General features: G+C 48.2%; 1 long non-coding RNA gene across 1 annotated transcript; it reads left to right on the top strand.

Annotated features, from left to right (window-relative positions):
* The first annotated feature begins 448 nt into the window (after nucleotides 1–448).
* LOC109027712 (uncharacterized) lies at nucleotides 449–17,793 on the top strand. The gene is made up of 4 exons (XR_002006737.2): nucleotides 449–635; nucleotides 748–979; nucleotides 17,160–17,265; nucleotides 17,364–17,793. It is a non-coding gene; the product is annotated as an uncharacterized lncRNA (long non-coding RNA).
* The last annotated feature ends 5,390 nt before the right edge of the window (nucleotides 17,794–23,183 follow it).

Raw genomic sequence — 23,183 nt, 5'->3', positions numbered from 1 at the left:
TCATACCCTCCAGCCTTCAGACGCAGGAACGGGAATCTCAGCCAGTTGTCTCCTCTGTCCCAGGTTTCTCTCCAGTCTCACCTGAGGTCGAAAAGTCCGAATGAAGTAGTTGATAGTCCATTGATCTGAACGGCATAGTGGATCATGGGATTTTGCTGAGTCTACACCAGGTGTCAAAGAGTCTGGTGCCCAAACCTTGGCAAGTGCCCGTGACTGATTACCTCATTGTCAGAAAATGTGGGAGCCCGGCAGCGCTTGGGACCACCTGGCTCAGACTCTTCATTCCAGACCAGACCACTGAGGCCCGGGTAGCGGGGTCCACTTACAGGACGTCGGAAGGCAGTGGGCAGGAACTGGGCTCCTTCCTGCCGGGCCAGCTTTTCGGAGGCTGGCGCTGGGGCTTCGGGACTTGAGGGCCTGATCGCTGCGCAGGCCACGCGCCACCCGCAGAGGGCACCCGCGGTCCGCCGCGTTCCAGGGCGCGGGCTCTGGGGCTGGCCTCTCTGGCGCGCGAGGGTTTGCTGAGATTTAACAGAGGGCCGTTACACTCACAGTGTAAGAACAGACTGACAATTCCAGGGCGCTGGCTTTTATGAAAATAGGAAACGCCACGATGCACTCTAACGTGGAGATGGGTTCGTCTGTGACAAGAGGAAGCCTGTTTGAAAGGCAGATTTCGGGAAAATGTAGGGAGGCAAGAGCGTTGGCCGAGCTCCTCAGAAGTCCCTGAACAGTTCTGTTATCCAGGGCGCCGTTCACATTGAGATGAGACAGGTGGAAAAGAGAGCTCGCCCTTCTTGCATTGTCACACGGAGCGGCCCTCTCCCCGTGCAGCGTGGAGTCCCCTGGGCGCGGGCGAGGCTCAGGCGGGACGCGGCGGAGACCGAGCTTGTCCCTTTGTGGACCCGGGCAACTGCCGGTGGGCGAGGCCTGGATGGTGGCCAGGCCGTAGCCACCCGGACGTTTGCGAGCGCCGAAGGTGGGCCTGGAGGCGGGGACCTGGCCCTCCGGGGCCGGTGCGTGCGGGGGCCGGTGCGTGCGGGGCCCGGCTGAGCCGCCGGCTCCACTGGCAGGGAACCGGGCTCCCGCCTTCCCGGCCACACCGGGAGTGTGTGAGCGGGGACCCTCGGCCGGCAGGGGGCGCTCTCGGCCACTCCATCCGCCCGGTCACCGCGGGATCCCGCTGCTCCAGCCCGCCGGTGCCGCCGTCCCGCCTCCTCCCTCAGCCCAGCTCTGCCTCCGCCTTCGCTCCCCGACCCCTCCCTTCTCCCTCTCAGTCCCGCAGGGAAGCTGGGCTGGGCGAGAGGGTGTCTCCTGGGTCCACCGTGGAAGCCCGAGGAGCGGGTGCGGAGCCAGCCCAGGGCTGCTGGCGTGAGCTGCAGGGCTGGCCTGGTGCTCATCCTCTGCCCGGGGCGCGGGGAAGGCGAGGGTCTCTGTGCTGGATCTGTGTGCTCAGTGGCCACGCGTCGGCCTCAGGACTGGGAACGAGGCGAGAGACACAGATGTGGGTGATTTCCCTGTGGAAGCTGTACCCGAGGCCGTGGGAGTGGAGGGCACTGGGCTGCGAATGGAGACAGGGTGCCCCGAGGGCCCGGGAGCGGGAGGTGGAGCGGGTCCCAGACGGCAGGGGCTCGGAGTGGGAGGCAGCGGGACTGGGAGAGCCGCGCTGGGGCCGCAGGGGTGCGCAGGGAGCTTCCTGCCCTTTGCACCTCAGGCTCCGGGAGCTGATTTGTTTCACCTTGGGCAGGTGCAGGATCTGCGCTTGCAGCCACCTTACTTTGTGGGCTGTAGCTGAGGTGACAGGCAGGGTCTTCTCTGATGAAGTTACCCACACGAGTCACCACGGGATGACGGTGAGCAGGTGCCACGGAAGGTAACACTGAGCGCATGCGGTTAAAGGACAAGAGGGAAAGGGTGAGGGCAGACCAACGGTCATTTTCACAACTCTTCTGTGTTAGGGTTCTCTAGAGGGACAGCACTGATAAGATAGACCTATATATGAAGGGAAGTTTATTAAGGAATATTGACTCACACGATCACAAGGTGAAGTCCCACAATAGGCTGTCTGCAAGCTAAGGAACAAGGAAGCCAGTCTGAGTCCCCAAACCTCAAAAGTAGGGAAGCCAACAATGCAGTCTTCAGTCTGTGGCTGAAGGCCCGGGAGCACCTGGCAAACTACTGGTGGTGTAAGCCCAAGAGTCCAAAAGCTGAAGAACTTGGAGTCCAGTGTTTGAGGGCAGGAAGCATCCAGCTCGGAAGAAAGATGGAGGCGGGAAGACTCAGCCAGTCAAGTCCTTCCACGTTCGTCTGCCTGCTGTTATCCTACCTGCACTGGCAGCTGATTAGATGGTGCCCACCCAATTGAGGGTGGGTCTGCCTCTCCCAGTCCACTGAACTGAAATGCTAATCTCCTTTGGCAACACCCTCACAGACACACCCAGGAACAGCACTTTGTATCCTTCAATCCAGTCAAGTTGACACTCAGTATTAACCATCACACTCTGCAAGGAAGGTGTTTTATGTCCATTTTATAGAAGAGAAACTGAGGCTCAGAGAAGTTGTTATTTGTCCAAGATTACAGAGCCAGCTTCTGGCCAACCTTGAGCGATTCAAAAATTGAAGCCCCTTCCACTAGTTCCCACTGACATCTGGATTCCACCTGACTACTGGCTGCACAATTTCCCCTTAAGTCAGTTCCTCTGTGGTTGTGCCCAGCTGCCCCGCTTGGTAGAATTATCCAGTAGACATTTTTCAGTCCTTGTCTTCCACACCATCCCTCTGGTGTTTGACCCAGATCGTGCACTCCTCACAATGTTCCTCTCCTCTGACTCCTGCAAAGCTGCCTGCTTGCTTCTCTACCTATTTCTCCTCAACATGTTTCATTGGCTTTCTCCTCACAGTCCACCCATGGTTGCTAGTGCTCTCAAGGTTATGTTCTTAGATATCTTCTCCTTTAACTTCACATGAAGAAGCACAAACCACAATGGCATCATGGGCATGGAGGGAATAGTAACCTAAACAGCCAATGAATGTCAGATCCAGGAGCTGCTGGAAGATGACACAGATGCATGGCCCAAGTGAGGGGGTGGTGGGGAGAGAGGGTAGGAGCGTTTGTGAGCAATGAACCAAGCCATGTCCAGACGTGGGCTTAGGCAGAAAGATGGGGAATGTGGGGGTCCCAGGAAGCTAGCCCTTAGGAAATTGTTTTGGGTGGATGGGGGAATTTGACATGCGGAAGCTTAAAACTTACATTACTAAAGTCATGCCCTTAGGTTAGGGACTATTTTGAGTAGACACTTCAGGAAGCCTGAAGTGTCAGGGCAGCCATCAGGAGCTTGCTTTCCGTGGAGCTCTTTGAGAAAGGGCCCAGAGGGTTTGAAGTCCAACAGTCAGGATTCATAGACACTGGGGATAAGATTCGTGGATCACAGTGGGACAATAAAAATTGCTTTTCCCCTGGGGCATGAGGGAGAATCTCTAGGAATTTGCAGAGAGCACTTACAGAATGACACATGGTGACACTCACATGCCATCAGCCCAGCTCCAGAAGGACTTAAACTTTTTCACAGAAAGAACAGCAAATTGGAAAGAGCAAAGCTCCCTTTCAGAGGCAGCTGGAAGCCTCTCCTCCCAGTCTGCAAGTCCCTGGGGCTCTTCCTGTCCCTGCTGCTCTGCACTGGTGTTCCAGAGGCAAACATGGCCCAGGAACCACATTCAACCCACCATCTCCTCTGGCCAGCTTTTAATAGAGGGTGTTTCAGCTTAATTTTTAGTCAAGAGCAGGCCCTGGGACCCTGAGATCACTGAATGTATTTGGCATTCAGTTATGAAATGAGCCCCTTTAGACAGACCTCGGACTTCTTAGTGGCATCCCAGGCCCTCTATGCCCTTAACTTAGGCTTGTGATGAGGTATCCTTGTGTCTGCTGGTCTTCCTAAAGAGGACCAGCCCCTGGAGGCAAACCTCATTGACTAATCCAGGTACTCTTTCCAATGTGCGGGAGGCCCCCACTAGGCTGCGGTTCTCAGCTGACTGGAGCTGACGCCTCAGAGGAGATGTGCTGACCCACTGAGCCCTAGATCTTTCTAGACATGTTTTTACTCCGCCCTACCTTCTCCAGCTCTCTTTGCTCTTGATTTCTGATTTGTGGCTTTGGGCTCCTAACTCTCTATTTTTTCATATTGTTGTTTCTGCCTAGAATGCTCTCCCCATCACCCGACAACTCCTCAGGTCGAGAGTACCTTTTCAGACCTCAGGCCTCTGTGACACCAGACAGTGGCACAAACTCATGCTTCCCTCAGTTTCCACAGAAAACCATGGAATCAAGGAAAGACAAACATGGGCAAAGGCACAGTAGGGTAAAGCAAAAGACAACCACACCCCAATCTCCAGGAAAACTTTCACTGATGTCAAGGTGAATGGTAATTGCCAAGTGTACCTCAGCCTCCTGAGTAGCTGGAACTACAGGCACAAACTACCTTTAGAGATGGAGTCTCATTATGTGTCCCAGGCTGGTCTCGAACTCGTGGCCTCAGGCCATCCTCCTGCATATCTGGGATTACAGGCACAAGCCACTGCACCTGGCCCTTCCTTCTTAACCAGTACAGGAGGGCCATGAGGAAGGTGGAGAACATGGGGACACATTCCCAACCAGCAAGAATGCAGTCCATGTGGGCTGGAGACATTCTTCATGCCCTGTTTTCATACATCGTGGCTAGCCCAGAGAGATCTCTCCACTCAGGGATGAATGAGCACATCTTTCTTTCACCTACCAATCACCAATCACCCGCTGCAATACACCATGCAATCTCTGGTGTGTTTTAAGCACAATGATTCAGCCCACCCTGACATGGGTCCCCCCAAATCTTTACCCAAACAGGTCCACTCCAAACCACGTTAACAAGCCGCGAGACCTTTATCAGGGATTTTGTAGGTGTTCAGTGTAGAGGGTTTATGCTGCAAACCCTATGGTATAACTTCACTTAAAAACCCTCCAAATATATCTTTTCCCCTGGATTCTCTCCTGGAGTCAGCTGCCTCGTTTTCCTCCTAAGAATCTCTGTGTCTGGGCCTCTCTGGCTGGGCTGCTGCAGCCCCTGACTTCCCTGCACAGTTCCTCTTAGTCTCTCCCATTTGCGTCTTCATCCTCATTTGCTGCTGGCCTAACATAGATTGTCTTTGGGATTTGACCCTGTGCTGGAGGCTACTGGCACTCTCCCATGCCTGCCCTCCCTTCTCTCTACAATAATGCATTTGGAATTTTTAGTTGGGTGAACAACCACCCAGAGTAGACTCTACTTCCCAGTGAGGTGTGGCCGTGTGAATCACTCCGATGGGACACGAGTGACATGTGGACACCAGCTCCTAGAAGGGCACTGAAGAGCAGCGACACACTCCTTCCCAGCCCTTGCGTCCTTTCTCCGGGAATACTGTGGTTAGACTCAGGACAGCCCCCTGGAGGCTGTGTGCTGAAGCTCTGTGCCTGAGCCGCAAAGAAAAAATAGAACATGGGCCCCGATGGATGATTCGACCTTTTATTTCAACTTAAAAAAATGTTTCCAAGTTTTCTCTGTTGTATTTTTTTCTACATGCATTATTTTTTTTACCATCCGTAAAAAAATAATTTGAGGCCTATTTTAAATCTTACTTTATTGACTTCCATGATTTTCTCCTATCACAGAAAAAATAAAATAATTGATAACTAGATTGTGAAAATATTTTACAGTTTTGACAATAGGAGTTTGGAATCCTGGAAGCAGAGGTCCCATTTGGGCCCCTGATTTTCTCTGTCCAGGTCTTCAAGTCTTTAACTGAGCCTTACGTCTACTGGCCCTGCTCTCCTGCAAACTATTTGACCCTAGGATTTCCCTTCACCGCAACATGTGAGGAGCAAAGGAGACAAAGTGAGGGGAGTCAAAGGGTGGTGTTGGTAGAGAGAGAAGAGTCAGTTGCTCCTGTATTCCTGCTTTTTGAGGAGCCAATAAAATTTTTTAGGCAGAAGGTAGTTACTGGGCCTTCTACTCATTCATGATCAAACCTGGACAAAAAGCTGAAGTGCTGCCTCTGCTTCTCATCCTTGTACAGGGCTCAGAGCCCAGGTCCAGGCTCTTTGACTGCAGGAGTGGGAGCTGGGGTCGAGGAGACAGACTGTACTGTATGCCGACCTCCACATTATGAGGCCTGCTCCACTGGAAATCGTCTGGAGGGAGCTGTAGTCACAGCTCTCAGATGGCCAGGCATGTCTCCTTCCTTTGCAATCTGCACAGTCCTCTCCTGGAGGAATGTGGAGAGATCGCTTTGCCGGAGCCTCCTCACTTAACCTGAAACTCGGGTCATGGTCTGAAGGAGGCAGTTCTGCGTCACTCTTAATGATGAAACCAGAGGAAAGAGGCTCTTACTGCTCTAGTTTTCTAAGTTTCAAAGATGCAAAGTCTCAGCAAACTCAGAATATAATTGAGCTTCCCCAGGAAAAAATCTGCGTAGTTCTGGTTCTCTGGCTCTTCTTGATCTTTCTACCCAAGGAGGTCCTATTCACAGAACCATATATATCTCTTGCTAATCTCTCCAGTTAAATGACAAATATTATTTAATTACAAACCATTGTGCTAGCTGCCCAGGGTAAAGAGTTTGTTGTCTGCAGAAGCTCATGACCTAGAGAGAGACAGTCACATGAGTGAATATAAGGGCAGGAGCTACCACAGATATACTAGCAGAGTTCAGCAGGCGTGTGGCTAGTTTGGTTGGGAGGAGGAGGATGCTTGGGTCTATGGAAGCTTTATAGAGAAGGACTGGGTTGTGAGCCAAGTCCTATGGGATGGATGGCAATAAAGACATCCCAGGGAGCAGAAACAGTTTCTGGAAATAGTGAGCCAAGCAGATATTGGGATATGAGGTGCATGAAGGGTGATGATGGTGGTAGATGTCATCACACAAAACTAGAAATCAGATGGGGCTTCGAACACCACAGTGTATGCAAAGGATAATTCTGTATAATTTCAGAAAACAAAAGTGACATGTAGGCATCTGTGTGTCAGATGAAAGAGGAAAATGCAAAGACCATTTAGGAATGGTGCTGGCGAGTGCAAAGGAGACCACAAGGGAAGGACGTGCAGAAGACCTTCTGCACTTGGCCGGCGGGTGCAGCGATGGTGATGGTGTGGACCAGCTGAGAACCTGCCCTGCTGTGCCAACCCCACGCCACTAAAAAGGGCAGTCAGTATTTTCCTCCCACACGCTTTGATTGCTTTTGATATAATGACAATTCGTAATATTTTTATAGAGTAGAAATATTCAGTCCTTTCTTTAATAAGGTTGACCAAAATTTTGTTTCTTTTTATTTCTTTGTTTGTTTGTTTTGAGACAGAGTCTCGCTCTGTCACCCAGGCTGGAGTGCAGTGGTGCAATCTCGGCTCACTGCAACCTCTGCCTCCCGGGTTCAAGCGATTCTCCTGCCTCAGCCTCCTGAGTAGCTGGGACTAAAGGCGCCCGCCACCAGGCCCGGCTAATTTTTGTATTTTTAGTAGAGATGGGATTTCACTATGTTGGCCAGGCTGGTCTTGAACTCCTGACCTCGTGATCCACCCGCCTTGGCCTCCTAAAGTGCTGGGATTACAGGCATGAGCCACTGTGCCCGGCCCAAAATTTTATTTTTTATTGATAGTGTAGAAAAGGAATGGTTTTATTTTTGCAAATTTTACAAAAATATTAGTCATGTGAATTTAAGGCCAAGGGCTTGGAAGCCACCCATGCCAGTGAGGGCCTTGAGACCTCTGCTTTCACTCCTCTGTATCTTTCTTGAAAACTACTGCAAGGCTGTAACCTGGCAAAAACAAATAGCAAATTTTAAAAAGCTGTGCGATCCAGGAAATAGTGGATCTAAACCAAGAGAACTCTGAAGAGAAGTTCCTGGAAGACAGTAATGCACCAGTCCTAGGAAGCAGTGAGTTTTCCTCAATGTGGGAAAAGCAGAGCTCTTTCCCCAAACACACAACACAGCTATTTGAAGACACCAGAAGGCTCCCATACAGAAGCTCGACTACAAATGGCCAGTCTATACTTAGGACTCATAAAAAGGTCACACCATGAAAAGAAACTACATTTTTCAGCACAGAACTGCTAAGATGGAGAGAAAACCTGACCCCAGCTGGCACCCTGCTATCTCTGATAGCTAGGAATCCTAAATTATGAATCAGAGCAGAAAAGGGATTAGTGCAGTGATCTGGTAAATATTTTATTTCCCATTTTGACTTTGATTAATAAATAAACAGTGATTATATTTTATAAAGAAATAAATTTGATTTTGGAAAACTTATGTCTGCCCCCATGAGCTTGACAGTTTTCCAATACCTAATGACTTCTCTGATGAGATAAGCAGTGGCATGAACAGATGTGATTTGCGGTATCGTATAATGAAATGTGACAACATTTGAAAAAATTCATAACTCAAGGATCCAGTATTTTCCAAATGACCAGTGCATTTTGCTACAAAATGCTGCTTGAGTAAAAGATCTATTCAAGCTGCAATGGATATGAGTGTGACAGAATAAGAAGCCTTAATTGACATGGTTTCACGTTCCACATCGCAAGGAACCTTTGATAAACTACTATTTTTGCGTTTTGGTGTAATATCAAAAAGAATATCCACAATTACCCCAAAAAGATGAATACTCTTCCCTTTTCTGGATTTTCTGCAAATATTTCAATCATGATAGCATACCACAACAGATTAAAGATATTTGTGAAAACATAAATGTGCCACTCCCCTTACTAAATTTTCATTTGAAAATCATTATTTTTTAAAATAATTTTTTCATTTATGTTAACATGTAGTTTATTATTATTTTAAATGAATTAATAAATACTTGAAAATTTTCTTACCTTTAATGGCTACTTCAGCGAGTACTGATAGATTTAAACCACATAACCAAAGCTCTTTGGAGTCTTTAGTAATTTTTTGAATACATTTTATTTAGCACAATCTCTACCACTTAAAAATTAGGTGTTTATTCCCCCCATCCTCACCTCTATTACTGTTTTCCTTACAAATACTCCTAGAAACCTCTGGAAATTCCTTGTATGCCTCCTCCTGTAGACATATTGCACTGACATAGCATTGAAACCCCCATGTAGGGTCATGTGGGGAGAAGGCTCATTGTCCCTCCCGGGCCTCAGGGAATTGCAGAGGCTGTCATTTTGCAGACACACAGGGGCATGTGGTGCTATTCTTGACATGGAGCTTCAACAACAAAGCTCGGCAAAGCACAAAATGCAAAATAATCATGTAAAACATTAAGTGGCACATTATCAAATCACAGCTTGTAAATAATGCTGTTATTGTAATTCTCAGGTTCTCAGAGAATCATAAGTTCAACAGAGGAAAATGGCCCATGAGACAAAAATGTCCATGTGTTGCCTACTCTGGTAAGATCAAACAAGTATTGAAGCCAAGCAACAGGGTTGGTCCAGTTTGTATTTGTGCTGACAGGCGGGGAACGTCAACTCTGGGAGCGCTGGAGTTTTCCCATGGTTGGTTTCTGTGCCATTAGCATGCCCTTGCAAGTGATCACAACTAGAATTGTTGTTATTGCTCTTCACGGGGTCTTCAACATGAGTTGTTGAATTGTGATAATGGGCCCTGTCAACTGAGTTTAGTTCAGGCGGGCACATAGCTGTCTGATCTAAAACTGAGGTTTTTTTTTTTTTTGTGGTTTTGAAAAGGTTCATTAAAATCAGGGCTGGGTGTTGTGGCTCACACCTGTAATCTCAACGCTTTAGGAGGCCGAGGTGGGCAGATCACCTGGGGTCAGGAGTTTGAGATCATCCTGGCCAACATGGTGAAACCCTGTCTCTACTAAAAATACAAAAATTAGCCAGGCGTGGTGATGTGTGCCTGTAATCTCAGTTACTTGGGAGGCTGAGGCAGGAGAATCGCTTGAACCTGGGAGGCAGAGATTGCAATGAGCTGAGATTGTGCCACTGCCTTTCAGCCTGGACAACAGAGAGAGACTCCGTCTCAAAAAAAAAAAAAAAAAAAAAGATTCATTAGAATCCAGACTTGCAAAGCATGTCAACTTATGGCAAAACATATGACATCCATCTCAAAACCCTGCGTTTTCATTCAGTAACTTTGCAAAACACTGCAGTAGTTGATGTTGTAGGGTTAGAACTTTGTTCGCGTGATACTGCTCAGCTCCTTTGGGTGCGGCCCATCTGGGTTCTGACTCATAGCAGGGCTCTGAACTCCTTCCTCTTGGCATTTGGCTGATAGGCATTAGATATTCTTCTTATTAGGAAAATTCTAGAATGCTGATCACAGGCTGAGCCCTTTCTGATGAATTGCAGTCACAGTGATGAGGGTCTGCTGAATCACCAAGGCAGTGAGGTGTGGAATCCGGGCACCAGGATACACATTCCACGCTTAGCTGGACTGCAGTCTGGAATACTGCCTGGGTTAGAAGCAGCACATAGCTGGACTTGAATTGCAAATAGCCCACATAGCCTGCGTAGACTTTGGTCATGTAGTGCACGAGAGGTCAAGAGCCTGCGTTGATGACTGAGGAGACTTCCAGAGCCCACTCTCCAGGAGACTCCAGTTGATTTTCACATAGCCCACTGCACAGGCAGCCACAGCCCTACCAAATGCTTCAGTAGCTTCTGTGCCCCATTATAGGTATAAGAATATTGGGGTGGTGCTTTGCAACCTCATAGGACTTGAACATAGTTCAAAGCTAGGTTAAAACCTGTGGTGGAAAAAGCCCACCATGGGGATTAGTAACAAAGGCCTCTGAGGAGTAACACTACTTCAAATCTTGGAACCATGGAACACGAACTTTCAGAGTCACTGTTTGTGGCACTATGCTCTATGGGCCGTCATCCAGGTTCCCCGAAGTGGTGGGCTTTTCCCAAGTGGGTTTCTCCCCTTCACAGCCTAGTGCTTCACTCTCATGAGGTTCCTTTAACCCTGCACACAGGCTTGGGGACTTCTTTATTTCTTTGCTGGGTTTTGCATGGAAAAACATTCTTTTCTTGGGCATTGATAGAAAAAGTGAGAAAATGAAGGCTGTGGAGGCAGAGACTATGGCTATGCGATGAGGTGAAAGTGTGACCCATTCTCCAGGGATGCCAAGCGTCAGCCTTCATGGGGGCAGCTGGGTTGGCTGTTAGAGTGACACTCCTACGGTGGCCTCTCACTTCCTGACAGTGTCTCAGGGCTGACCATGCTCATGGGTTGATAGAGTAGGCCACCTGGGAGGCAGTGAGTATCTTGGAGGAGAACTCGACAGCCTGTGTAGTCTTCATCCCTTAGCCCAATAAGAGCAGCAGCTGGGGAATGATGAAGCAGAGCCCTTATGAGAGGGTGATGGGCTTGTGGTGACTCAAGAGGACAGACACTGGGAGCAGAGTGTATCCAAACAGGAAGGACCTCATCCGTGATCTCTGCGCTCAGGTTTTCACTTGGTCCAGATAAATATGGGATAAGGAATGATTCTGGGGGTCTTGTCATGGAGAACAATCCGAGTAAGCAGAGGAGCATAGTGAGATATGTTGAGGAATTGCTTGGCAAAGTTCTGAAACCATCCACAGCTGTTTCTTCCATGCCCTGAGTTTCTTTCTTTCTGGAATCAGGCCTTCAGATCCAATTTCTGCTCATTCCGGCTACTGGCTGCTACAAATCCCAGACACAATGCCCTTTTCTCTTGCTGGATTCTCTCATACTCCTTCACGTAATAATTTTAAAGCATGAACAGGGATCTTGAGATCAAAAAGTTTAAGAATTGCTGTGCTGGACAAGTATGCTTGGAGGAAAACATTTATTTTCTTCTTGACAGATTCTTCAAAAACATTAATTTGTTAATAAATTGGGAGTCTCCTAGGGTGAGAATTGTTAAATCAAACTAAATTTGGCCTGAGGCTGCCTCTGTACCTTAAGTTTCTAGTGAACTGCAGGTTTTCCAAAATTTTAGTGTTCATTAAAAACCTTGAATTTTCTCATTGGCAACTAGAGTTATTTTCTTTAAAGCAACAGGCCCAGTTTGTTCATTTCTGAGCACATGTCTGCCTAATATCCAAGTGTAAATAACATATTTGTCTGTCATTCATTCTTTAAGTGAATTTGGTATTCCATGAAAAAGCTGGCTAGCTTCGTTTGTAAATCAAATTTAGCGGCCGGGGGCAGTGGTTCACGCCCGTAATCCCAGCACTTTGGGAGGCCAAGGTGGGTGGATCATGAAGTCAAGATATCGAGACCATCCTGGCCAACATGGTGAAACCCTGTCTCTACTTAAAATACAACGATTAGCTGGCGTGGTGGCACATGCCTGTAGACCCAGCTACTAGGGAGGCTGAGACAAGAGAATCGCTTGAACCCGGGAGGTGGAGGTTGTACTGAGCCAAGATTGCACCACTGCACTCCAGCCTGGTGACACAGTGAGACTCCATCTCAAAAAAAAAAAAAAAAAAAAATTTAGCACAAGTGCTTTTCCTTAGGATGACTGTCATGGCTCAGCATTCAGCAGAAGTACTTTATGCATGCGTTTCTCCAAAGATGATATACAAATGGCCAAGGAGTATATGAAAAGATGGTCAGCATCACTGACCACCAGGGAAATGCAAATCAAAACCACAAGGAGCTATCACCTCACACCTGTTAGGATGTCTAGTATTAAAAAAACAGAAACAACAAAGGTAAGTGCTGCAAGGATACGCACAAAAGAACTTCTTTGCTTTGTTGGTGGAAATACATTTGGTACAGCCATTGTGGAAACATCATGGAGGTTCCCCAAATATTAAAAATAGAACTGCCATGTGATCCAGCAATCCCACTACTATACACCCAAAGGAAATGGAATCAGTGTGTCCAGAGACACCTGCACTCCCATGGTCACTGCAGCACTACTTACAACAGCAAAGATACGGCATCAACCTATGTCCACCAATGGAAAAGTGGAAAAGGAAAATGTGGTGCACATACATGAGACAATGTGACTCATCCTTCAAGAGAAGAAAATCCTGTCGTTTGTGACCACACAGATGAGCCTGGAGCACATTATATTAAGTGAAATAAGCCAGGCACAGAAAGACAAATTCTGTATGATCTTACAGGCAGTCTGAAGTGGTCACACTCATAGAAGCAGAGAGCAGAATGCTGGTTACTGGGGCTGGGCGAGGGTGAGATAGTCAAAGGCACACAGTTTCTGCTGTGCTGGCTGAATAAATTCTGGAGATCTAATTTACAGCAAGCTGTCTGTGTCTAATAGCTCTGTACTGAGTGCTGAAAATTCACTAACAGTGTAGATCTTACATGGAGTGCTCTTGTCACAAAGAAATCCCCAACAAAACAGTAATAATAGCAAAGGGGCAGGAGGAACTTGGGGAGGGGATGGATGTGTTTATGGCCTTGGTGGAGGTGATGGTTTCTAGGCTGCATGCGTATCCCCAGACTCATTGCGATGTACACATGAAATATGCACAGCTTTGTACAAGTCCATCAGCCCTCCATACAATGGTTTAAAATAAGACAATGAAATTAATAATTTTTGGCACTTTGTCAAGAACATTCTTCAGTGGACTGACCTTCTTTACTATTGTTGTTGCTATCTGATTGTTGACTACGGTGCACGCGTTGTGAAGAGTGCAGTGCCCACCAGAACAGCAGGCACCGAGGCCCTGACTTCTGTGGAGGCCCTGGCGGCCATGCCCATCAGGGTGAGGGTCAGCATGCGACCTTTCCACCCTTTATTCTGTAATTACTAGTTGGCATTCAACTTGAAGGAAGTGCTTTCACTTTCATTTATTTGTCACTATGGACTCATGAATCCTGTTTACCCACTGGTTTATAATCTTTTGCCATCATCATTTATTTGGCTCTTCAGATTGTTACGAATTTGGCCAGAAAGTCCTGTGGAGCTCACCCTTGTCTGCTGCTTTCCGCCCCATGTTTCTGCCTCTGGCTGCAGACGGGCCTTCTGTGCCTGTCACCAGCTGGCTCCTATCTGGGCATCAGGCTCTGAAGCCACAGGGCTATATGGTGGCTGGGCCTGCCGCAAGCCCTCCCTGTACCTGGCCTGGAAAAGCTGAGCCATGAGGGAAGAGGTCCTGCTCCCTCACTTGGCATTTTCTCTACCTTCAGTTTCATTTGGTCTCTGACTGGAATGGGATGAGTTTGTAACACAGTGCAATATTTTCATTTCAGGACATTCAACAATATTTATAATATTATACAATTTTGGCCCATGTACTACTGAAAAGTTGTTTCAAAAGTTGTTTCCACAGACTCAACAAAAATAGAGATGCATGTCTAGAAGACACTCCCTGGCAGGACCCTCAGGGTCACTCCTAAAGTCTCCTTGGCACTGACATTGGACAGGGCATTGATAATATATTGACTGCTATAGCTGCCAAGCCAGAAGGGCAGTCTCTGTCTTCGTGGAGTCCAAGTTGTAAGTTGGATGAGAGATACAGTAGATCCACACGAAGAGGAAAACATTGGATTCATGCATTTTGTTCTGATTTTGCCCTTTTTGTTTGTTTGTTTTTTGTTATGTATTCCTCACTGACATCTGAATGGACAAGGATAAAGAAGTAGTGACAATAGGGAAGGGAGAGCACTACTGACCGGCACTCACTGGGACCAGGCCTCATGCTAGCCTTGTCACACTCTCTCTCACTCAGTGTTCACTATGAACCTGCGAGGTGTGTGCCCGTGACCCCTCCTTACAACCACTTAGGGCTAACCCCCTGCTTTTACAGCTTTTCCTATCACAAATAAGAACCTACATGGCAATGACTAAAATTTGCATTTACAACTGCTCCTGGGACTCACAATGGCAGAGGTGCCATGCCTGGTGGGGTTGGCCAGCATTAGGCAACCTGTCCTGGTGATAGGAACATGACTGGCTGAACACGAGGCAGGAAACCTCTGCTTTCAAGAGTGTGTGATCAGATGCAGTGACTCCGTGTTCCTCTGAACCACGTGTTATTTCAGTAGGAGGCACACCTCTCTTCTGCGTGCTCAAGGACAGGTGGGAGAGACATCCCAGGTGGTCAGTGGGAGCAAAGGACAGGGCGGTGGCTTTCAGCGGGGAACTGGCTGCTGTAACATCAGTGACTGAGGAGGTGCAAGTGGCAGCCCTGTGATGATGCAGCCAGCAATGTCTCGCACACATCTCCTGCAGTCTGTCATGCCAGTCATTGGCGGCATTATCTTCATTTCATATGTGAGAAAACCACAGTGCAGCAGGGTAAGTCAATTGTCTGTGATCACAAGACTGCCTCAGGTTGAGTCAGGATTCCAGCCCATGTGTGCCCAAGGCCAGTGTTCTCACTGGATCACACCAGTGAAGATATATTTAAAAGAGAGAAAAACCGAAAAGAAGAGGCAGAAGGAGAAAGGCCTGAGCAGATGTGGCAGGGAGGATGAAGAGGAGCAATCAGGAAAACATGAAAATGAGGGGGTCTGGGTGACTGGCCAAAAATTGCCAGAAGTGATGTCTCTCTTCTTTGCCTTCATGGGTGAAGAAAAGGATCTTCCTCATTCACGAACTCAGGTGTACTGCTGTAAAAGGCTTCAGCACGCATCTCTGCCTGGCATTTCATGATTTACCCTGTTTCAGGCTTGCAGCAGGAGGGCCGAGCAGATTGATCTGTTGACGGTGGGATTCTCAATTCTTCACAGCACAACGAGCGCAAGCCTGGCATCTGTCCAGCAAGACTGAACACCTGCGGCCCCCTCCCTACCCCCTGCATCTCCATGGACAGAGCCACCTGGCTCTCCTGTCACCTTGCCGAGACACTTCTGACTCCAGAAAATCTGCTAATAAAGCTCAGCCTTGTTCCACAGTCTCAGCTGGAACCCTAGGTGGCTGGTCTAGCACCACCCTGGAAGCCAGTGGCTTAGCGCTGTCCTGGGAAGGCACTTGGCCTGACATCCGCTTCTTCCCTGCTGCTGTGTAGAACACCCCTGACATAACTAACTCCAGCCTAGAAAACACTCCCATTTCATATTTCACAAACACTCTGCCAACAAGGATAAGATGTTTTGTCTAAATAAACAAATAAAAAACAATAGACAATAAAACAACAACATAAATAAAACAAAAACATGAATACACAAAAAATAAAGACTGCATCCAACCAGATAAGGGCACAAATACTAAGCCTTTGGCAGCTCCAAATGGTCATCTTAACTGACACTGTCTTGCAGTCACTCATGGTGAGAACTTGGCATCTGCCACTGAAGGCTCTGCCACCTCTAAGACTCTTCCTTCCAAGACTGATGGACCACTTGGCCCAGAAAAGGACTCTTTTTGTCTTCTTCGCTTCCCCTGGACTGGCTCGTTAACCCTTTTTACTATCTCCTTTTCCTCTTGCTGTTAAATGTTACTTTGTTTTTTGCAGAATATGGACCCTGTAATATTTATAGATTGATGAAGTATGGTTTGCAATATTGTCTGACTGGTGGAGTGGCCTGAGCCTGTGTGCCCATAGCTCTGACTGCTGAGTGAACAAGGTGTACTAAGGAGAATGCCTCCTTGGGAACTCCATAGAGCTCCTGGCGTTAGTGACTGAAATAGCATCAGTAGAAGTCTGATATTGTGGAAAGACACAAACGTGCATGGACCTGGTTATTTCTAACCTTGCACTGCTCATGACATCTGCTCTCCACTCCTTGACCAAGTGGACTGAGGGAGAAGGAAGGGAGGGAAGACACAGGCAGCCACTGCATTTTGTTTTTCTCCCTTTTGGCCCCTTGTTCTGCTGCCATAATGTGGTTATTGCTTTTCACCAGAATCTGAGTTGTCCTATGAGGTGGATACACTTGGTTCCCCAAACTGAAATCCAAACAGCTGTATGTCTTTTCAGCTTATGCTTCTTTCCCACTTATAAAAGAGACTCGCATTTTACATAATACTGTGCATGGCATTGGGGGACCCTTATGGTTTATGGTTTTTCTAATGTTTGGGAACAGGCGAGAGCACTGTGGGCATTCTATAAAATATTTACCTTGAATTGCTGAGAAAAAAGCTGTGCCTGCATATTAAAAAGTCCAATTTCCTTCTAGATGAGTTATTTAAAAATTACTAAGCTCATTTCCGCAGAATCGTTACAGATTTTTCTATGTGATGAAGCCACCCCAACTGTCTGGTCTTTATTTCATGTAGGTGTGTAAAAATCGCTCCAGTGGTGAATTGGAAACTCGCAGTGCCAGGAAGTGCTTCCACAGGCTTAATGCATCTCTGCTCCTTCTTTTTTCAGAAAAATTCAAAGGTAAGCAGAACTGCTCCTTTTCACCCTCTATGTGCAGCTCGTCACAGAAGTGCAGCCATAACTGAGTCACTTGTCAATCTTTTTCCTCCCAATTACAGTGTTTAGACGGGGGATGCTGAGAGAGAAGCCGGCTTGCTGGGAGGTGTGAGCCCAGAGCGCACGCTCCACCTAGACTGCGGGCAGTGCCCCACCATGAGGAGCTCAGCAGTTTCTTCACGTGGTGTTTTCCACCATGCAAAAACATCCAAGATCTATTGTTTATGTAGCTTGTACTTTGGGTCAGGCCCCAGTTCAATTCCTAACAGTGACATTTTGTATTTGTGTGACTAATACACGTGTTATTAAGAAAGTTACTATTGTCTTTAAGATGCAGTTTCCTCATCTGTGAAATGGAATATTTGTGTATTCCATATGTTATATAATATTACTGCCTGCTTAACCTTGGCATAGTGTTTGAAGGACACAAAGCCTGAGTCCAGCACAGAGCAGGTGCTTGATGAATACCCCAGACACAGAGAAAGGCAGCATCTGGATTCCAAGTTCTTTTCCTGTATATACATTTGTATCTCTCTGAATAGGCATCTGCGTGTGTTTCTTTTATTATAGACAGGTTGTCTGATCTCAATCCGTTAGAGATGGGGTAGCCTTAGGGACCCTCTGGTCCCACATCTCACTGTACAGGGGATGCAGGATTTGCCAAGGTCCTACCCATTAGTGAGTAGCAGAGCCTGGATGAGTTCCTCGGATCAGGAGGAGGCGGTGTGCTCCTGTCCTCCTGTGAGATGAAGCTGTGCTCAACCCCGGCCTCGGATCAGGAGGAGGGGCTGTGCTCCTGTCCTCCTGTGAGATGAGGCCATGCTCAATCCCAGGACAGGTGCAGGCGATTGCTTTCACCTTCTAACTTTAGAATCTGGAGAGTCCGCATAGCTCCTACTTTCGAAGCTGCCTCAGAGAGTCTTTGTTATTGCAAAATGCGTGTGGGCAGGCTGGACCAGGCAGTGGATCTTGTTGTTTTGTTAGGGAGAAAGGAAAACTGAAGTTCCATCACCTGCCAGTTAGTCTTGGTCTACCTCCAACCCAAACTTGGGCTCAGTGAAGCAGATTAATAAAGCAATGGGGCATCTCTGGCTGCTGCGAGCACCATGAATATGTATGCAGTGCAGGCCACCGGCTGGAACGCTTTTCCCACCCTGGAATTCGCCAGTCACGTTTCTACTCTCTGGGTTTCTTTCTAAGTTGAAAGATTCTGGAATTGTGGAGCTGGAAGGGATATTAGTGAAGACCATCTGGTCCAGTGTCCTCATTTTACAGATGAGCTAACTGAGGCCAGAGGGGAAGGGCCACTCCAGGGCACACTGCGAATGGCTCACAAACTCAGGACCAGGCCAGATCTCGCAGCTCTTGCTCCAGAGGATGCTTAGTGCCTGCAGTGCTTAGGGCACTAATTTTTTTGCTGAATTTTGTTTATTGAGACCATATGGAAAGCCAGTTGAGGCTGAAGTTACATGCATTCAGGACCAAGAGAAATGCAATTGATCACAAGATCCTTCTGTGTTGGGCTGCTGAGCAAATCGTGGGGTCACCCTCTCTCTTAGCAGTACAGGCTATGTCGATATGATGATATCACCTTAGAGCTAATGAAATGCATTCCTGAGAAGTAAAATGATCGTTTCTGTTTTCTGCAGAGCAATTCCAAATGAGAGAAGCAATAACACTTTTTATGACCTATTAAAATCACTCTCATTTCACTAAACAACCTTCACACCTGTGGCAGTCCTTGCTTCCCTCGCAGGGGAACTACCCTGATGTCGGAAAAAACTGTCCTTGAGTGAGGCCTGACACTGTGCCTGTGATGATGTGAGCCATCTGCAAAATTCACCGTGGAGGACAGAATGCCACTTAGGCTAAAGCCAGGAGGAAGGGGCCTATAATTCTCGTCATCTTTTGTTTGAATGCAAATGAAACTACAGCCCAGGAAATAAATTCAATGTACTTTGACAAAACATGGGTAATCTTACCAGCATAGTCTCAAGTGGAGAAAGGTGACCACCTAAACTAAGAATCAACAAAAATCAAACAAAATGAAACATGTTGTTTAGAAATGCATTCATTTGTGATAAAACTGTTTTTAAAAAGCAAGAACATGATAGACACCCAATTTGGGATAGTGGCCATGTTTAGAGAGCTGCAGGGGGGATGCTGTGCAGGAGAGGCACAGAAAATTGGTGTTGTTTGTAAATTCGGGGGTGAGTTAAAAAAGTAGGGAAGAAGGAAGATACCAAACCAACTTCTGGACAGAACTTCTGACTGTGTAGCAGCCTTGCAGTCTTTATTAAGCAAGATGCGTTAGCCAGTGATTTCAGATAATTTACTAGCAAGAGGATACTCAGTTCTATCTTGTTTACGAATGAAAACTCCAAAATAAATGAGGCTCTGTGCCGCGGCACCTCGTTATTTCTTGTTCTGCAGTGAATGACCACTGTGATTATTCACTGTTCTGTGCTACTAGAGGGAGGAGCTGGAGAGACTGAGGGGGAAGAGAGTGGAAACAGAGCAAGCTGGGAAGGACTAAGGAGTCTTAAGGAAAGGCTCCAGGTAACAAAACTAACACACTAGGTGCTTGGCATCCCTCCTGGTTGCAAGATGGCTGCTGCACCTCCAGGCAAACGTTAGAATTCTAGGTGGGAAGAAGGGGGCAGGGAAAAAGCAAAGGGGTTCCAGGTCCTGGCCATGGGGCCTGAAGCATGAGCGGTCTGCAGGGCTCTCAGGCCTTCCACACCCCAGGCTGCCCCCGTGAGTGCAGCGCTCCCACAGGGAGTGGAAGCAATGATGCACAAATAAGCCAGAGAGTGCCCAAGTCTGGTACAATGGAGAAAATCAAACCCAAATCAGGAGGCTGGGCCGGGGGTCATGGTGAGTCAAGAAAAGAGGGTATTCTTCCCCATCTTCCCGCTAGAGCCACCGCAGGCCTGAAGCCCCTGGCACAGAGCCCCGCAGGGTTTGGGGTCTGCATGACTGAAATGGGGTGTGGAGGAGGCCTGAGGACTGCATTACCTGCACTTCCCAGGCTCTCCCTCTGCAGCCGGGCTGCCTTAGTGCAGGTCAGCTGCAACCGCAACCGCAACCGCAACCTGGTCACTTCCGGCAAGGGCAGAGCTCGCTCCGGCCAGGTGTGGGGTCTAGAATCAGCCTTCCTGCCCTGATCTTGTTCCCAGAACTCCTGGGGCGCACCTGGGAGCAATGCGGAGCCCCTCTATGTCTACAAAGTCACGGCTTTCCTCTGTAATGCTATCACAGTGAAACAGCAAAAGAACACAACTCCATTTTTAAGGGGTCTTTACCCATTCCTGTACGTAGGGGAGGATAATTTTAGAGTACAGAGAAAATTAACAGCAATCATGTAGTTTTTAAAACTAGCTTTGGGACTAAAGGAGAAGTATGTAAACAACTATGTTTTGTGAAAGATTTCCAAGAGCACTGTGACCTGACCAAGAGCACTGTAACCAAGAGCACTGTGACAAAGCCATTCTCCACCTTCTTGGACCCGTGCTGGCTCCCAGGTGTCTGCGGTCCTCCATTACCTCTTGATCCCAACCCCCTCCTCTGTCTCCTGCCCTTAACATAAAATAGCCTAAAGTTTGTAGCGACTCGAGGTGGTGCTGTAGGATGCTAGTTGGCCATCTTCTTGGCTTGCTGGCACTCGTTTCCTCCCACCAGTTCTCTCGTGTGTTTGGATTTGAGCAGCGAGCAGCGGACCCTGGGTTTGGTTACCTCCGCCTGGAGCCCTGCCTGGGCTGCCCCGTGCCTGTGAGTTTCCTCCCGAGGCTGCTCTCTAGGCCTTCTCTTCACCCTCCTGCTCCTGTTTCCCAGGGCCTTCCTGATGGGTTGGACTCTGCTCTCTGGGCCCCCATTAGCCCCCTGGTGTTCTGCTCCACAGAGCTGTGGGAGTGTGACATCCCTGGCATCCCCAGAAGCCTGGGAACGCACCCTGACCCACTGCGCAGGCTCATGTCCAGCCTCCATTTCCCACCTTGCCTGACGGAGGCTGCGATGGGGCCCCGACCTCCACCCTAGAGAGTGTGTCCACTGCCGTGGCCCTGTTCTCCCTTGGGTTTCTCCTGTGTGTGCACTGGGTACTGTCTGCCCAGCTACATTTCTTCCCTCTTATTTTCTGCTAACAGTAGCCCCAGCTGTTAGGGTCATTGGTGGAAACCCTTAATCCCTGGAGGGTAACCTCCTCAACCCAGGTTGGAGGAACGCGGCTGCCCTACGAAACTCGGGCAGCTCTCATTATCTGGGGCCAGTGACCTGGCAGATGATACACAACCCGATGTCTAGGTTTTCTGATCCAGCGGGGCTGGGTTCATTCGCCATTCCTCTCTCCTCGTCCCTCATCTTCCTGCCTGGAATTCTAACTTGTCAGCTGAGGGGCAGCAGCAACCTTGCAAGCTGGTACGATGATGAAAGCTGGCACAGTCAGGGCGGTGCCTCTGGGCGATGCTGAGCTCTTCCATCTGCCCTGGGCTGACTCCCTTGGGGCTTATCCTAAGTAACGAAATTAACCCCTTTTTGTTTAAAGCGTGAACGTTTTGGAATCACATTGTTTTCTGTGATTTGTGCCAGATTCATTCCTAAGTGACCTTCTCCCTTCCTTGTTGACCTGGGACTTAGGCACAGTGTTCCTCAAGGTGCAGCCCAGGTGAACGTGTCAGATGCCCAGCAGAGACAGACAAGGACAGAGGAAAGAGTTCTCTCCTGTGGAAAAAGGGCAGTAGTAAGAGGTCTGCCCAGGCTCCAGAGAAGTGGGGAGTCCTAAGCAGGTTCCCAGGCCTGCAGTGGGTGAGGGAGCTGGCCCTGGAAGAAGAGAGGCCTGGTGGTGGGGCTGATTCTTCCAACAGGGCTGTGGCAATTCTCTGGGAAAGATTGTGCAGGCTGTGACCGAGCCCGCCAAGATTTTCCAGACCCTTGCAACCACCCGCTGCTGCTAGTTCCTGTGGGGACACATAGCTCTGCCTGGAAGCACCAGAGAAGCATCTTTTAGAGCTGTCCAGGGATTGCATGCATCTCCCACCTGTCAAGACCCAGGTTGCTCCTCGGTCTCCAGGCGCCATGGGTGGTGGGAGGCTTTTCTTCACCAGAGCTAGAAAGTCAGGGCCTGCACTCTGAAGGCGGTGGGGGCACTGGGAATGCTTCCATCCACCTTTCATCACACGCTGAGATGCTGGGAGCAATAGGCGATTGTAAGGGTGGACGTGAGCAGATGGCAATGAGGATGGCAGACCTGGTGGGCTGGGACTTGGGCCTGGAAATGCCAACTGAAGGTTGGGCCTGGAATGAGAGAAGCAGCCACATTGGGGGCAGCCAGAGGCAGTCTTCTGTTGGAGTCATGAAGTCAAAAATGAAAGATCCCTGGAGCTAGACAAGAATATGGGAGAACATTTATGTCTATGGGGCAAATGAGGGCCTTCTAAAGCAAGGTGTACAAAGCATCACATTTATCAAAAAATAAAGCTGATGTAAAAAATTTAAAATTACATTTCACCAAAGATAATATTTACAACGTATAATCCATGTGATCAGAAAATTAAAAATGAAAATCCAGAATAAATAATGAACTTTTATAAGTCAATAAAAAGAGAAGGCTGGGCACAGTGGCTCAGAACTGTAATCCTAGCACTTTGGGAGGTTCAAGTGGGAGGATTGTTCAGAAGTTCAAGACTAGCTTGGGCAACATAAGGAGATCCTGTCTTTACAAAAACTACAAAAATTAGCTGGACGAGGTGGTAACTGCCTGTAGTCCCAGATACTTGGGAGGCTGAGGTGAGAGGATCGCTTGAGCCCAGGAAGCAGAGGCCGCAGTGAGCTGAGATCCGCCACTCCAGCCTGGGCAATAGAGCAAGACAGTCTCGAAAAATGAA

The sequence above is a fragment of the Gorilla gorilla genome, chromosome 6 (assembly GCF_029281585.2).
Source record: "Gorilla gorilla gorilla isolate KB3781 chromosome 6, NHGRI_mGorGor1-v2.1_pri, whole genome shotgun sequence".
NCBI classification, from domain to species: Eukaryota; Metazoa; Chordata; class Mammalia; order Primates; family Hominidae; genus Gorilla; species Gorilla gorilla.
This window is presented reverse-complemented; position numbering and strand designations above follow the sequence as displayed.